This window comes from Hoplias malabaricus, chromosome 11 (genome assembly GCF_029633855.1).
Source record: "Hoplias malabaricus isolate fHopMal1 chromosome 11, fHopMal1.hap1, whole genome shotgun sequence".
Classification (NCBI taxonomy): domain Eukaryota; kingdom Metazoa; phylum Chordata; class Actinopteri; order Characiformes; family Erythrinidae; genus Hoplias; species Hoplias malabaricus.
In genome coordinates, this window is record NC_089810.1 from 38,859,493 (window position 1) to 38,875,534 (window position 16,042).

General features: G+C 45.3%; 1 protein-coding gene across 2 annotated transcripts in view; it reads right to left on the bottom strand.

Annotated features, from left to right (window-relative positions):
* sipa1l3 (signal-induced proliferation-associated 1 like 3) overlaps positions 1-9,938 on the bottom strand; it is a 103,413-nt gene extending 93,475 nt beyond the window's left edge. For both annotated transcript variants that reach the window (XM_066684407.1, XM_066684406.1), the window contains exon 1: positions 9,802-9,938. The gene's annotated coding sequence lies outside the window, so the exon portion shown is untranslated. The remainder of the gene's footprint in view (positions 1-9,801) is intronic.
* Between the last annotated feature and the right edge of the window lie 6,104 nt (positions 9,939-16,042).

The window sequence follows — 16,042 nt, forward strand, 5'->3', positions numbered from 1 at the left end:
AGTGAAAGAAGCAGACTCTGGCAAATGTTTCTCTCAAACGTGGACATTCCACATAAATTGACACTATTTACTATATGATTTATAACACATTTATAGGACATTTACTATTTATACTATAACTACATTACACTACACATTACTGTAGTTACAGTCAGATAAAGGTTTGGGTGCCTGAGTGAAAACAACAGAACCTCTACAGAAAACGCAGTCATACTCACCGTTTATGAAAAAGTTTTGCATATTTTTTGCATATAATTTAAATATTTCATGTGAAATATTTAAAATCAGCAGAAAACAATGCTGCATATTTAACCTGGAGGGGGCACCAGTCCTTCACAGGGCAACATAGACACACTCACACATTCACTCACACCTACGGAAACTTTTGAGTCGCCAATCCACCTACCAACGTGTGTTTTTGGACTGTGGGAGGAAACCGGAGCACCCAGAGGAAACCCACGCAGACACAGGGAGAACACACCACAGTCCTCACAGACAGTCACCCGGAGGAAACCCACACACACACAGGGAGAACACACCACACTCCTCACAGACAGTCACCCGGAGGAAACCCACGCAGACACAGAGAGAACACACGACACTCCTCACAGACAGTTCCCCGGAGGAAACCCACACAGACACAGGGAGAACACACCACACTCCTCACAGACAGTCACCCGGAGGAAAACCCACACAGACACAGGGAGAACACACCACACTCCTCACAGACAGTCACCCGGAGGAAACCCACGCAGACACAGAGAGAACACATCACACTCCTCACAGACAGTCACCCGGAGGAAACCCACGCAGACACAGGGAGAACACACCACACTCCTCACAGACAGTCACCCGGAGGAAACCCACGCAGACACAGGGAGAACACACCACACTCCTCACAGACAGTCACCCGGAGGAAACCCACGCAGACACAGGGAGAACACACCACACTCCTCACGGACAGTCACCCAGAGCCGCCCCGTATATATACAGTAGGTGTAAATAATAGACTTTAAGCTCAAAACTAACCCTAATCTTAACATGAGTAACCAAAAAGAAATGGTTTATGTTTTAAACAACAAACTTTTGTTGAAAGCACTACGAAGTTAGAGCTATTTCTGACCTGAAAAACTACAAACAGACACACACTTCCTCTATGAACTATTTCAGTTTGCAGGAGCGGTGGAGTGCTGTGGAGGGAAGCCCTGGTGTGTTTATTGTAAGAGTGTGTGGGTGTGTGTGTGTGTGTGTGTGTGTGTTAAAGCTAAAGCCCAGCCCTCTGTGGCTGTGAGACAATCTGCAGCTTTGTCTGAGTGCTGACAGCGCTGTGGGGGCTCCTCCTCATGCCACCGATTATTAACAGCATACTCCAGTGTCACTAATCTGGACACTAATGAACTTGTAGCCAGCTTCTAAGCCCAGGTCTGGACTGGCCAGGGGTTTCCTGAAGTAACCCCTGCTCGGGGTAGTCTGAGATTTTCTTTGTTCTAACACAACTGATCCAAATAATCTGTTAATTATCCACACATTCCTGAGTCGAGGAACGTCTCTCAGAGCAGGAGACTAATACAACACTGTTATAAAACACACACGGTTTTAAGAAATACAAGTCGAATGGGATCAGAAGCCAGAAGCTAAGCTAACTGACATACAACAATCAGCAGCAGACAAAACACAAACCTAACTGAGGTCACAGCCGAGTCTGAGCGAGAGTACGAGGGAGTAAATGAAGTTTGAACGAGCGGAGGTCGGGAATAGATTTAAGTTAAAAAACAGTTGGAGGGAAGCAGTTAGTTTTCTGCTAGTTTTTTAAAAAAAAGAGTGAGTGAGAATGGGAAGGCTGTCCACACAGCTTGTAGTGATGAGTGGGAATATGTGTAGGCTACATAAATGTGTGTGTGTGTGTGTGTGTGTGTGTGTACGTGGCCGGGTGTACAGAGGATTGAAAAAAGTACAGCTCCTACAGTTACGACCACATCAGTGCTCAGAGCAGTGACATAGCCAGTGCTTTCTTGAAAGAGAAACGCTCTCCAAACCAGAGCGCTTTAAAATCAATACTCGCAGTGTTCCGACGCCAAGGCCATCTCACTGCACTTCAAAATAGACAACCACCGCACAGGCATTAACTCACTGCATATATTCAAACCAAACCCTGAAACCCTGCCTTCCTCATGGTTTCGCTCCTTACTGCTCTCTTACCCAGCAGCCCCGGCATCTCGAGCGTGGTGGCCTGCTTTTGGACCGAGGTGCCTAAGATAATAACAGAATCGATTCAAATCCATGAGTTATTATCACAAATACTGACCTTATCAGAGACGACTAACCCACGTCCAAAATCGTTCTTGACCGTTATGAAACCGGAACAGTCGACTGGGTGAGTCAAAAGGCTCAGGACACCCTTTTATTTCAGGAACGAACAGGAAAAGGACACATTTGAACACCCCAGTAAGTAATGGTTGAGGGGCCTATCTTTTAGGCTATTTCAGGAACATGGCCACCATCTTGAAAGCCACCATATTGGATCAAATGCACGTTTTTCCCATGGGAAGGTGGTCATGTAGCATATCAAAGAACACCAGAATTGTACCAGAAATCAAACGCCACAATCAGATTTGCAATATCGCTTGTGGGTCAAAAGTTCTAACCCTTTGTTGTTCGTTACAGGCTCGAGTGCCATCTTTGGTCCTGTAGCACTGTCAGGAAGCACCGAGTCTGAACAATACTACATTGTAACAAGTATTATAAATGACACTATGACGTCCACTAGCGAGATCAGTATTGGGAGATTTTGCTACCAAAATATTATTTTAAGATTGGTGTTTAGATTCCACCAATGTCTCAAATCCAATATCCAAAATCAGAACACACATATATATTATGTACTAAAACCTGCAAAAATTACCACTTTAGAATAACACTGCACTTATGACGGTTTATAAATGATTTACAATCTGTTTTTGAGGGTTATTAATTAGGTTGCAAATGCATTCAAAGTCATTGATAATCATTTATAACACATAGATAGCACATAGTTTGCCAAATTGTGAACCCACATCCATTTACACGGATAAAGCTCGGATATCTGGAGACTGACCTTACTTTACCTTCTCCATCAGTCGACGTTAACCCTATCAGCTCCAGCACGTTTGTTAATTAGTTTAACCATTTAACAACTGAGTTTAATCCATTACCTTCCAATAGAATGTCTTTTAAGATATCGATGATAACGTGGTGCATCTGAACAAGTGAAATGACTGAATTCACATTCTCAGGTCTTTACCTTGACGTTTTTAGTTCTGAGACTTTCACTACCACCTATTTATCTGTTACAATTGATTATTAATGGCCTTTAAAGGGTGTACAACCTAATTAACGACCATGTGTTTATAAACCTTTATAAGTGTCGTCTTATTTTAAAGTGGTACCATACACTGCCTTGAATCTGTGAAATACCACTGCTTTAAGGGAGAACTGCTTGCTGTTTAATACTTCAGAAGAAGTTGCAGTTTTCAGGGACCTTGTATATGCATAACACTGATCGAGCCATTACAGTACAGCTATGGCAAAGTGCATTCCAGCAGAATGCCCCAGCCGTCCCCTCTGATTTATGAGAACACTTAGAAAACAATCCAATAGAAAGATCTGTCATTGGTCAGCGTGCCCACCACATACAGGAAATTGCTGTTGTGTGATTCATTAGTTACTCATTTGATAAGCAGTCGTCTGCAATGTTTTAAACGTGATTCAGTTGGAAAACTTGTAAAAACCTGGACAAAAAAGCCCATATATCCATGTTTTGACTTACTGTACATCCATTTACCACTTGGTTAGTCTCTGAACACAGTGCCTTCTCTCTCTCTCTCTCTTATCCTCATGGTGGAGGTGATTCACAAGCTCCTCATCCCACTGCATTCACTTCCTGTTTGACATAACCAACATCTCATTGAGTAGAGACAGTGTGAGCCCCGATGGAGCGAGAGACGCCTAGGCAATAAAACAACATTAATATTATCTAGAGCTGGACGATATAGACATTCTGATATAGATGTGGCCACAGGAAACCACCACCAGGAACTGAAAGCAACATGACCGAGTGCACCGAGACCAGGCCAAACCCGAGGTAATCCGTCTCCATTCAGGTACGACTGTACGCTCACACAGGCTCCTGCTGCCTCCCTCATTCGCAGTGAGCTTGGCTTTTGAACTGACCCCGTAGGAGTGGTCTGTCTGGGCAGTGGAGGAGGGGATGTGAAGGAGTGAGTCATGTGACTGAGTCAGTGTCCATTCATCATGGTTTCCTTCCGGACTGGTGTTATTTGCAGTCGAGGATTCCCCGGCTTCCTTTGGACGTCTGGCTTCCTCCTCGGCTCCTCCGCAGAGGAGGATAAATCCCACGGCCAGATCAATAGGAAATTCCTAATGAACAGAAAGTTGTGAAGGACAGGATCTCCAGGGATGGACCGTGGCCTCGTTCCACTACCGTGTAGGCCTCAACAGCTGGGGTCATTAAACGGAGCGAAACAGGCAGCTACTTCTTACAAGAGAGACTCAACTAACCTCTTATTGCTCAATCAGTTCATTTAAAGATTTTCAGCCAAAAACAAAAGCAATGTTCATTACTTTTCAGGACCTAGAAAGCAGAACTACTTTGGAAACTTGAGTTGAAATATATTAGTTCTAGCATTTTATTATTATTATTATGAGAAGCATATTTGATAGATATGTTTTTCCTGTTGTGCCCTAGTGCCCTTATTTTTATAATAGCCTTCATTCTCTTAAAACATCACACAACCACAGGGAATCCCTACAGTGCCAACCAACTCTGACTGAGCTAGAGGCTCACTACAGTTATACAGCTGCAATAAGATATCGGTTTCTGTCACAGTCACATCCACAGTCTAGTACCCCCCCCACACACCCCCAGATAGCTGTAGTTTCTTGAAAAAAAAAGTGTCCCTGTCAATGTCAGTAGAGTTTGAGCAGAACTAAAGACACCAAAGGTCTCAGTTGACTTGTGGCTACTGGAGTTTGGAGAATGAGGGCAAATCAATATGGTGAAGCGGGGAAAAAAACAAAACAAAAAACACCTGTTTGGCATTGGTGCACTCCTGTCAGTCAGGTCCCACTGGTTTTTTTAGACTGAAACCAAACAGGTGGTAAAGCTGAGCTCCAACAGGTGGAACAGAGGCCTGTGTTCACCTCTGTTCATAACAACACAGTCCTTCACACTTTTCCTGCTTGTTCAGACCCCCAAAAATATACCACATTTAAATAAAATAAAGTTTTCTCTCTTTAAAATGGCTTTGTCTCAGTTTGTCACGGCACCTTCTCTTTCTGTTTTAACATTTAGGCAGTTACTTTTAAATCTATAGTATTTGGCAAATGCACCAAAGGCTGGACGATACGGCCAACATTTATATCACGATACGTTTCATGATTTCGCTCGATATTCCGGTGGGTCCAGAGCCTACCTGGAATCATTGAGTGCAAGGCGGGGATACACCCTGGAGGGGGCGCCAGTCCTTCACAGGGCAACACAGACACACACTCACACCTACGGACAGTTTTGAGTCGCCAATCCACCTACCAACGTGTGTTTTTGGACTGTGGGAGGAAACCAGAGCACCCGGAGAAAACCCACGCAGACACAGAGAGAACACACCACACTCCTCACAGACAGTCACCCGGAGGAAACCCACACAGAAACAGAGAGAACACACCACACTCCTCACAGACAGTCACCCGGAGGAAACCCACGCAGACACAGGGAGAACACACCACACTCCTCACGGACAGTCACCCGGAGCGGGAATGGAACCCACAACCCCCAGGCCCCTGGAGCTGTGTGACTGCAACACTACCTGCTGCGCCACCGTGCCGCCCCAAACCTGTATAACAAACCCTAAATGATGTTAAGCTGCCACGGGCTGATCACCCTAACACATGTTGTAGGTAAACATGCGGCAAAGCCGTTTAGTGACATCACAACACAAACAATCGCTCAGGTTAATGTGCACACAACATGGCGTAAAGTTTGACTCGGCTAACTGCAATTAACCACTACTGGGAGATGTGACGAACGCATGATCGTTTGACTAATTAACGTTTACGTGGGCTACTTCCACAGCTTGGCCTACTAAACTCAACAGGGAGCACTAAGAGCACAATAAAGTGTCTCCCAAGTGATAAATATCTCATCTCTCTCCGTTTCCCCCTCCCTCTCCTCCTCACTGTCCTTCTCTGCTCACTCACTCACTCTCTCGTGCTCAGGAAGGAACTCCTGGTCTGAATGCACTGCGGCAGGCAGGCCTACTCGACATCTGTGTTTATCCTCCAGCACAAACCAAACAGGCTATATTTACTCCAGCCAAACGGGCCGACAGAACGAGGGAAAGCGAGGGAGAGCAGTGCTCAGGAGCCACAACTAACCGCCTTTAGAGCATTGCCTGCAATACCCTTTTAAAACGCATTTATAAAAGCTTTGTCCCACACTGCGATAAGGGTTCGGCTGCGTCTGAAAGCAGGTCCAAGTGTTTTCGGCTCGGGGCCTGGCGGTTGTCAACAGCGTTCACGTTTTACGTTACTCATTATCAAAACACGCACTCCATAAACTGCCTCTTTAAGCTGATGTGGCAAAATTGGACGCTGGTGTTCTCCTCCAAGCATGCGGAGCTCAAATCACATGGTGTTGGTTGCAGTTTGAAAAGAAGCTGTGGCTGGTTTCACAAGCCTTGGATGAAGTCTTCACTCCTCCAGCCCATCGGTATCAGGAGACAGGGCTGGTGGGTGGAACTGGAAATGACCAAGATGTGGCAGGTCATGATTAAACCCCTCCCCCCAGAAGAGCAGGAGTAAATCCATTAAAAAGCTTATTTTCATATCAGTGCCTCTATGAGCAAGAACAAGACAGAGGTCAGTGGGCTAACATCGACTACACTTCCAGCGGAAAACAAGCAGAAGAGCGCAGTTGTGATCACAATAATGGTCCCAGAGCGAGAGCAGACAGTGTGAAGATCACAACACATGGATTCCGCGGACAGCAGCCAACACTTAGCAGAGTTTATTGATTGAAAAATAACCTACTTACTGCGGGAACTGTAATCCAGCAGACAGCAAACAATACAGTGTGTGTTTTGTATAAACAGAGGGTGAGAGACAGAAAAAGAGAACAATCCGAGTTGAGAAAAGTCCAAAAATGCCAGAAATTCCACGCACAAGGCGAGCTACTGTAAAGCGAGCCGCCGAAAAGCCGAGCTCAGCCGAACACCTGGAAGCAGTTACTGGGATTAACGACAGCATTCAAATCCTCACAAACCCACACACTGTGTCTTTGTAATGTTGTTTCCTTAAAGAGGAATGGAGCGAGGGTTCGCTGTAAATGACAGCGGCCAGTCGCAATAAAACTGGACTCGCATTCCTCTTGAACCCAGCACTTCCAAACAAACTAATCACAACCACTGTTTTTTTAATCTTTTCTTTTCATTGCATTACGCACAGAGAGGAAGTTTCCAGAGTAAATGACTTAAGTGCTTGTTGTGTGTGTGTGTGTGAGTCAGTCTGCTGGCCTCTGAACAGACTCATTCTAATATATAATATCTCCTGCACTTTATCAAATCTTATTTTTATTACCTATGTGTAATTACATGTATGTAATTACAATATGTGGGTTCGATTCCCACTCCGGGTGACTGTCTGTGAGGAGTGTGGTGTGTTCTCTCTGTGTCTGCGTGGGTTTTCCTCCGGGTGACTGTCTGTGAGGAGTGTGGTGTGTTCTCTCTGTGTCTGCGTGGGTTTTCCTCCGGGTGACTGTCTGTGAGGAGTGTGGTGTGTTCTCTCTGTGTCTGCGTGGGTTTCCTCTGGGTGACTGTCTGTGAGGAGTGTGGTGTGTTCTCTCTGTGTCTGCGTGGGTTTCCTCCGGGTGACTGTCTGTGAGGAGTGTGGTGTGTTCTCCCTGTGTCTGCGTGGGTTTCCTCCGGGTGCTCCGGTGTCCTCCCACAGTCCAAAAACACACGTTGGTAGGTGGATTGGCGACTCGCAAGTGTCCGTAGGTGTGAGGGTGTGAGTGTGTGTCGCTCTGTGAAGGACTGGCACCCCCTCCAGTGTGTGTTCCTGCCTTGTGCCCAGTGATTCTGGGTAGACTTTGGACCCACCGTGACCCTAAACTGGATAATGAATGTTACACATAGGTATGTATCTTTACATAGCTACTCTACACATAGGAATCCTGTTCTGGGAAGACTTTACATTAGATAACAACATATTGCTGTAAGGATTTAATTGCATTCAGCCAAGAGAGATTCAGCGAAATCAAGTACTGTGTGATTGGTCGGATCACAACCTCCACTCAATCTCAGGCAAAGGTTAGAGGATGGGGCTCCATCCAAACAAAGAGCACAGCTTTTGAGAGGTTTTATATCCTGTCAGCCGACTTCTGGCATTGAGCCTGGTGACCTTGGGCCAGAGAACTGTGTCCAGTCCATTTTAAGAAAATAATTTAAATAAAATGGACGTATAAGGATTTGTTCTGACACAATGAGCATCTATAAGAAAAAGTTCAAAACAAATAACTAACCTCAGAACCATTGATCAAATGAAACACGAGTTCTTTTAATTACTTCACTAAAGCACTCACAAAGGCCTTCCGTAACCTCAGCCACTATCCAGAGTCAAGCACCTCAAAAGCACACTTACCTCACAGCACTGGACAAAGGATGGAGCAATATGCAACTCTAAGAGGCTCGGTGCTCTGTCCTCACAAGTCACACGGCAGAGATCCAGTTACTACTAGCGATTCTCCTCGGTTTTACCCACACTCACTTCCTCACTCAAGGTGTTTGTATGACAGCAGAAAGAAGAAACCTGAAAGCCACATGTAAAGACCGTGTGTATCAGGCCTCCTGATTATTTTCTCAAAGCCAGAGCAGCAGAAACCTTGGAGAGAAAAAAATAGCTACAAAAAAGTGTTGCTCCTTATGAGTTTTCAGAGTGGTTGAAATCAGATTCTGAAACGACTATTACATGTCCACTTAATGCTTATTGGAAACAGTTAACACCCAGTAAACATTTAGCCGTTGATTCGACGTAAAGACTGCCGTCTAATCAACGTTCTCTTAAGGTTGAAAATGAAAGTTGAAAAGACGTCCAAACACAGACATTGAAAAGACGACTATTAGACGTATGTTGAACGTCCATTGACGTTATTAATTGGTCACCACTTGATAACTAACTTATTAAGATGGATTTTGGACGTCCATTGACGTTTAAAACATGTCCGTGACGGACAGACTACTTTTAGACGTATTTTGAACGTCCAGGAACGTTCCTTGTTTACTGGGCAGTAGTCTATACCTAGCTCTTATAAAGATGTGGATAGTTATATAGCACCTAACACAGGCCCAGTCTTGGGAGATGTACTAGATAGGGGTCTAGGTGCGTTAAAAGCATTATTATCCGAGAGAGAACGGAGAGAAAGGTGAGACAGTTGTGCTGCACTCAAACCCGCAGGTAAACTTCAGGTGAGTCCCAGCTCCAGCCTGCTGCACTGCGCATGCGCACTCGGTCACCAGGAAGGGACCGCGGCTCTCTGTTGGTTTAAGGTTTCTCCGAGAATGAGAAAAACGCCCAAACGAAGCAAACAAAAGGCCGGTTCTCTCCGGGTCGAGTGCGAAACCACACAGAGACACGCGGTTAATGAGCACGCAGGGGTTAAAACAAGAGGAGAACTGGAGAGAAGACGCTTCTCACACACACACACATTAACACATATCCAGGCTCTGGGTACACACCAAACGCTCCTCTTACCTTCAGATCCTTAACAAAGAACAAGTTCAGCGCGGGTAGTCCTGGAAAACACGCACAATCCAATAACGTGTTCCTTCCGACGAGCAGAATACACAGCTCTCACACACACTCCGTATTCCTCTCTCTCTCTCTCTCTCCTAGCCAACCGAAACCCACGACGCCCGGCGCGCGCGCACGCACACACATACACACGTTGCACTGCGCATGCGCCCTGAGACACCACACACACAAATTTACACACACACACGGAGAAGGTGGTAATGCATGTGTGATGAGGAGTACCGCATTGTGCATTCTGACCCAGAGCCAGGAAAAGTTCCACGTACAATAAAGTCACTCGTCAGTTTGTTATGTTTATTTATCTACGTCACAATGTGGAATAACAGAGAAAAAGAAAATAGCCGCGCTGTGGATATATACGCACACTAACCTAATACGTTAATGTATTTACGTACACACTACAATGAATAACTGTAAATAAACATGTCCTGCAATAACTGTAACCCACATTTGTCCGGGACAGCACGGTGGTGCTACAGGTTGTGTCGTCACACAGCTCCGGAATGACAGGGGTGGTGTGTTCTCCCCGTGTCTGTGTGGGTGGGTTCCCTCTGGCTTCCTCCTACAGTCGTAAAACACAAATAGGTAGATTGGGTGTGCAAATCTGTCCACCGGGGTTGTGTGTGCGTGAGAGAGAGAGTGAGAGAGAGAGAGAGAGAGAGAGAGAGAGAGAGAGAGAGTTACTATGTGAGTGTATTTAAAAGAATACAGTGAAAATGATAGCTACAGTGATTACAGAAAATGAATGAATATCGGCGTGATAACCGTGAAGCGCGATACCGATCAAACTGATTCATAGACAGTGAGACAAGGACGGGGTCATTCCTCAAGGAGCTCGTGCGCGCCGAGCCTATGTGACATCAAAGTGACGTCAGCTCATCACTTTCAAATGACGCAGAGACGGTCCTGTAACGTTCCAAAGTCCGTTAGTCCAAGTTCAACGTCTTCACCGACAGCGGTCCAGGACTCAGGGCCAGACTGGGCTCAGATTTTGTGTTAGCGCGCCCTCTCGCGGTAACTCTGTGTACTGTGTTATTCTCTAGTGCGTCGTGTCCTGAAAGCTAATGAGAAGCTGTTGATTTGTATTGTATAGAAACGGCCAGTTTATATAGTGGAGACGCTGAAGATGTCTCCCATGCGGAGAATAGTCCATGAATGGAAACATGTGCTCCCACAACTCACTAAAGCTATCAAAGGTACACCTTCCTGTGTTTTAGACCGTGCCCAGAATGTGAACAAACCTTTCCCAGTAAACAAGGAACGTCCCTGAACGTTCAAAATAGGTCTAAAAGTAGTCTGTCCGTCAATGACATATTTTAAACGTCAGTAGACGTCCAAAATCAATCTTAATAAGTTAGTTAAGTGGTGACCAATCGATAACGTCAGTGGACGTCCAAAACGCGTTTTATACAAGTAAATTATTTCGGGACCAAATAATAACGTCAACGGACGTCCAAAATACGTCTAACAGTCGTCTTTTCAATGTCTGTGTTTGGACGTCTTTTCAAGTTTCATTTTCAACCTTAAGAGAACGTTGATTAGACGGCAGTCATTACGTTATTTCAACGTTGAATCAACGGCTAAATGTTTACTTTGACGTTGCATTTTATATAAACATCTGAAAACTAACGACCCCTAAATATTTTGGAATCTTTTGCCTTTTCGACATATTTTCTAATGTTATTCCTTACATAATTTTCGTTGTACAGCTTGTTGATTAAAATAATTTTCAGTTGTATTCAATATTTCAAGAAGTATGTGGGGTAGTGGTGAATAAATCGATAATGTACTGTAATTAATTGTATTGATATTTGTCAAGTGATTTGTATAGGACCTCCATTTTTGAGATAATATTGGATTTATTATAACCTTATTCTCGGTGCCGTACATATTTTATTCATTCATTCATTATCTGTAACCCTTATCCAGTTCAGGGTCGTTGTGGGTCCAGAGCCTACCTGGAATCATTGGGCGCAAGGCAGGAACACACCCTGGAGGGGGCGCCAGACACACACACACACATTCACTCACACATTTGAGTCACCAGTCCACCTACCAACGTGTGTTTTTGGACTGCGCGAGGAAACCGGAGCACCCCGAGGAAACCCACGCAGACACAGGGAGAACACACCACACTCCTCACAGACAGTCACCCGGAGGAAACCCACGCAGACACAGGGAGAACACACCACACTCCTCACAGACAGTCACCCGGAGCGGGAATCGAACCCACAATCTCCAGGCCCCTGGAGTTGTGTGACTGCGACACTACCTGCTGCGCCACTGTGTATTTTAAAGCTCTGTCATTCTGGACACATTTAACATTTCTCATTTTTTAGTTTACGTTTTCCTAGTGTCCTAATATTAAATCTGTAAAGGGGCACAGCATGAATATGTACATTCTCCCTATTTGTTTCATTTTTCTTTTTTAAATTATTAAATACATTGATTCCAGACGTTTGAAGAGTGGTGTATATTTTGCAATGCTGTACTACAAGATATATTTTCATCCCCCCTTTCTTTAAGCCTGTTGTGCCGTTGTCTCTACCATTATCTAATCCTCAGTGTCAGGAGGAAGAGGAGGATGACCGTGAACACATGCTGTATTTAGACGTGGCACCTAGCGTTCAGTTCCGCTATTCCTGCCGTCCAAATTACATCCACTGTCTGTCCACAGTCAGTGTGAGCAGTGGGACAATCGTGGTGGGTTTCCAGTGAGAACACAAGATGGACCAACGTCAGGTAGAAATACGTTCAGAGTTAGCAGTGGATTCAGTCAATGACAGTGAGGAACGTGTTCTCTGAGTGGAATCATTAATGTAATTTAATTCTCTTTCCTCTCCTTCCCTATTTATGCTGCTTTTCTATATTTCTGGCTTCCTTCTCAAGATGAGAGTCTGGACTCGGAACAACAGAGGGCAGCTTAGTCATTATAAAAGCATTCCCTTGGGGAGGGGCTACAAAGTGGGGCATCTTGGTTTTCATTCCCAGTCAAAGGGCATGTTTTGGGGCCTGCAGTGACCTCTCTTTGCGTGTGTTTTCGGACCCAAGACAGGGCATGGTCCTCCAGTATGGGGCGCTTCTACTGGGCTCAGTGATGTGTATGCACTACTGCAAGGACACAGAGGAGCTACTGACTGGAAACAATCATCACCTTCTGGGGTTTCTGGACATCTCTGAAGGTCCAGCTTGGAATCATTCGTGTGTTAGACTGGAACTGCTGCTCACTGCGCCAGGACTTTGCCATCAGTGCGTTGGTGACTGGAACGCAGACGTCTACTTTGTATGTCCTCTGTGACTGCAACATCAAGAGCTTGGAAGGAGCTGCGGTCGTTCCATGGACATGGTCAGGGAACCCTGCACCGTCTCATCCGACTGGGTCCGGAACTATCTGTACACAGGAGACGTCTCCGGTTGTGTGCAGGTTTGGAGCTTGGACACTAAAGGTCTACTGCGGGAATTCCGTGCACATTTCTGCTGCGTTTCTTCAGTTGCGCTTCGTCCAAATACAAGAACCCTGCTGACCTGATTACCCTACTTATGGGTAATCAACGAGCATCAATTCCTCTACCATTCATCCTCTTCTTTTGGCATCTTGAAGCTGCAAAGCATCTACCAGCCTTTCCATAACAGTGGGCGTGGCTTTCGGTATCTTCGTAGGGTTGAATGTGGCCGAGGGGTAGCTAGGATCCTAGCTATATCGCAGGATGGCATTGCCCAGATAATCTCTCCAGTTAGTGGGGAGATGCTCCTCCTTTCCTGGCCATTCCTCTTGTTAGAACGAGCAGTTGCTTTTGCCTACAACTCTGCCCAAGAAGAGCTGTTTGTGGCCTGCGGTACACCACAGGTTCTGGTTCTGGACACCAGTCTAAGCCCTTGTCCAGTTAAAAGAATTCTGTGTGTTTCTAAAAACCAGAATCGAGATGAAAGCGTGACGTCCTTGGAAGTGGTTAAAACGGCCGAAACCAGTTCCAAGTTTGTGGTCTTCAGCGGACATCGCAATGGAAAGCTCCAGCTGTTGTCCGCTCCACCCGGGTTCCAGTTCCAAGCCAGGAAAGCCCATAGAGGAGCGGTTCTGCAGATTAGCAGCCTTCCTGGTCCAGAAGCCCAGCTTTGCTCCTGTGGAGATGATAAGCAGCTATGTGTGTGGACTGTAAAGTTTGGAGGACAAGTTGAGATGCTCCTCATCATTCGTTTTAGCACCCGTTCAAGTTTAACGCTGAGCCAGCTCATGCCATGTCTTCAATTCTATTCCCTGTTGGACGGAAGATGCTTAAAATGGAGAGGAACCCACCAACTGCCATAACATGTATGGATCACTGTGTAGCCCTGGGAATAGTTGCACTCTCAGGCCCTTCGGGAATAGCAGAAGTGTGGGACACTCTTGGTGAGCAGGTGGCTGAGATACGGCTGGGTGCAGCTGTGAGCCAGGTTTGTTTCGCCCAACGCTCGTGGGGATCTCCTTGCCTGCTTCAGTGGCAGCATCTCCATCATAGCCGGTGTGGACTATCTTCCAGCTCGTTTGCTAAAGCAGGTGCTGGCCCAGGCCCCAGGTGACGGTCTCCTAGAAGATCCTGTATCTTTTGCGCCACGCTCGTCCAGCTGCTATGATTTGGCTCTGGTGCCAAGGGTCTTCCTGAAGCCCACAGAGGAAGCACCAGAGTCAGAAATAACCCCTGCTGTCAGCTCTGCAACAGAAATGCAGGTGGCTGACTTGGACATGAATAAAGAGTCTTCGGAGGAAACCAGCACAACACCAACAAGTGCCTGGGAAGGTGAGCTCTAATAATAGAGCAATAAATAAATAAATAATGAGTGTGTCACATCTAAACACAGAAATCATCTTCAGTTCTGAATTTTGTAGGTATTGAATATTTCATATGGCTCTGCACATTCATTTTGAAGTTAACAGGCATTTATGAAGCACCAGTGCTCTTTGAATGAGGCCAAAAAAATGGCAGTCAGAACAGAGAATATTTGCATATGTCTTAAAGGGACAGTAACATAAAGAGAGGTCATCTAAAACGAAACAAGACAAAAGTTATAAGTGAACCTTGTTTGGGGGTGAGGGGTTAAATTGAAGGAAAATGTAGAGTATGGGACATTTATTATTAAGAGAAAAGATGTTTTATTACAGTTACATTGGTAGTTTCTATGTTGTTTTTACCCTCTTTTTAGATTCAATGTCTCATGCTTCACCAGCTGCCAAACCTAAGCAAAAGAAAGTGGAGGAGGCAGAGCTGGATGTTCTTAACTGGGGCCTGTCCGAAGTTGAGTCTGGACAGCGCTTAGATGTGGAGCCAGAAGCCCTTGGCTGCCCAGTTGCACCAGATGGTTTTATCCACAACCCTGTGATTAGAAACTGGGGTCAAAACCAAGAGCCACAAGAACCAGAGAAGTTGGCTGAGGCCAGAGCTCTCCAGGGGGTGTCTATGGATAAATACTTACACCAACCACCTGCTAAAGTCACCAAAGTCCAAACTAATAGGGTTTCTCCAGGGTCTGAACTGCAGGAAGTTGACATCAGCAAAAATCTTTTGAAAAACATAGCTCGAAGCAAATGGCTGACCAAAAAGCTCAAGATTATTGAATTAGATTCAGTAACCGAGGCTGTAATGTTGACTATGGACTGTATGGAAGCTAGCGTTTATAACAACTGTTCAGAGGCCTTAGTTAGCCTCTATGAGACGTATGGCATTCCACTGAAAATGAAGAAGCAGCTCAATGTCAATCTAATAAAAGACATTCAGAAGGAGAATCCACATTGGGAGTGTCTGAATGGACTCAGGATCATGCTTCAGCTGAAGCTCCTCCTGGAAAAAGCAAAAATCCTTACTGATAAGGCTCAAGATCTGTGGCAGCTAGCGCAAGATGGTCTGGCGCAAGTCTACGGTATCCACTCCAAGAAGACTCTGCTAGCCAAACTACAGAACATTGAGGGATCTCCCACGAGGCAAGCGTTTAGAACTAGTTGTAGAAATAGTTAAGCAAAAAGACAAACGTATGTGTTTTCATCCTTACGCTCAAAGAGCCAATGGAAGCTCATAGCCCACTAAAAGTTCTCATTAACAAATTCAGATATGGGAAAGTGCACCCATATTAGAAAGAGATTTTCCAGTCTGTAGAAAAGCATAGGAAGTAGAATGGAACACTCTGAGGCAGCTGTATTTGAGTATAAAAT